This window comes from Aplysia californica, unplaced genomic scaffold (genome assembly GCF_000002075.1).
Source record: "Aplysia californica isolate F4 #8 unplaced genomic scaffold, AplCal3.0 scaffold00061, whole genome shotgun sequence".
Taxonomy (NCBI): Eukaryota; Metazoa; Mollusca; class Gastropoda; order Aplysiida; family Aplysiidae; genus Aplysia; species Aplysia californica.
In genome coordinates, this window is record NW_004797331.1 from 1,444,307 (window position 1) to 1,446,513 (window position 2,207).

The window sequence follows — 2,207 nt, forward strand, 5'->3', positions numbered from 1 at the left end:
AACTAAAATTTTAAAAAATCAACACAAAAAAAATTAATCACGATGATTTTTCAACACGTATGAGGATCCAATGGCACTTAAGGAGAAACTTGTATTGACATTTTTGGGTCACACAAAGGAAAAAGAGATACGCACGCACACACACATATACACACAAATATATACATTTATAACAATATGCCATAATAACTTTATACAACAATATGCGATTCTACCATAGCCTAGCCCCCGAGAGCAACAAAAGAGCTGTGATCTATTATAGTGGCAAGACAAGCAGACAACAACAATATAAAAGCTCTTTTTTGTGACCTTTTACTAACGTACACGTTCACAGCTCGATTTCCCACGTCTCCCAACCCCGACTCTTGGTATGATACTTTTTCGTTAATGGTGCGTTGTTTACATATTATGTGACCTACGAGCAACAACACAAATATAAAATGTCACAAATTTAAAATTGGGCCCAGCTGTGCCATTTTTTTTTTTCAAAGGGAGAATTAAAGTGATTTGTTGACCATCATCTCCTGTATGTCTGGCAGTATAGAGAGTTAGGATCTAGACGGCAGGCGTTTTGCTTTGATGTTCTTTTCACTTTTCAGGGTTGCCGACATTAGAAGTTACACAGGCGAGGGGCAGATCTAGATCTAGAATCTAGTCTCTGATGTCTCTATTCCTAATCAGTGCAATCCAACTGCCATAATCGCTATTTTGAAACAGGGGACTTAGTTAAATAATTTTTTGAATGTTTTTCTTAATGAAAGCACAACGCGGTACCAATGAACTGAACACGAGTATGTATCTGGTGGTATCTGCCCATACGGCGGTCTACCTGCGTCATCGACCGTGACACACCTTTTTCTTCGTGCATGGCGGAGGAATATTTGAACGTAAAGCTGAGAAGGAAAATTAACGGTAACAAATATGGAATCTGCGTTCCGTGATATTCACATTGGAGAAAGCTGTTCTTGCTGATTTTGGGCTAAAAAATTAGAATCTATGCTCTGGAACGGGTTATTTACATTGAACTGCGTGTTCTTCTGTTTTTGTTTTGTCACAGAGAAACTAGTTCCATAGGTATGGGCGGAGTGATGTCATTTCAGCGGCCGGTGTGGCGGTGAAGTGGCTCAGGTGTGTGACAGACACAGGATCGTCTGTGTAGAAAAAGCAGGCGCAGGAGGTCGAGCTACCTAATCAAACCAGGATCTAAGGGCGTGCTGGGACGTCACCACTTGTCTGTAGCCAAGGCGGAAATACGGAAACTGTGAGTATTACAAACCCCGTATTTCTTTCAGAATTCTTGAATTTGCTGAGATTTTTCGAAATTTCTTGCAGGTGTTAAGTAGAGGTCCCGGATAAAAGCCCCGCCCTAAGTCGTTATCATTGTTGTAGCTGTTGGAAGTGGAAGGAATCGATTTGTTTGTTCTCTAGACTTACCGCCCCTGTTTTAACTTGCTGTCATGTCACGGCCGACCTCATACGTCTTACGTTACTGGTTAGCCGACTTGTTTGCCTGTACCTGTGATACAATAAAGAAGCATAAAATGCCAACATTCTCACACTTCTTTCACTTCAAAGACATCACCCTAAAAGGCCCAAGACATATTCCCAAACCGCCTCTATCTCGTAGACTATAACTAAAAGCCAACAGATTGGCAATAATGCGTAAATCGTGTAGATTATTCTGGAACATCTTGGGAAATCGACAATATGTAGCATGAATATGAAGGAACAAACATTAACTCTGTCCAAGTCTTCACTCATTCTCATAATTATATAATAATACCCTCAGGCGGAGGTCTAGAAGCGCCAGGTCAAAGAAATTTCGATTTAGAATTTTAGACCTTGTAATTGTTTTAACTTATGTGTACTGTACTGTACTGTAAGCATTTTCTGTAGAATAAATACCCACAGATGTTTCTTTTTATTCTTTCAAGTTTCATTTGTCACTGATCTATCTGATCGTTTTCCTTCTCTTCTCTTTGCTGCCTGTCATTTTTCTTGGAAAAATAAACGCACATACGCGTGCTCGCGCACCCACACAACACACAACACACACTGCGACACACGCTCGCGCACCCACACAACACACAACACACACTGCGACACACAGGCACCCACAGACACACACACATGCACACGCACACACACACACACGCGCACACACACACACGCACACTCAAACAAACACACACACACGCACGCACTCT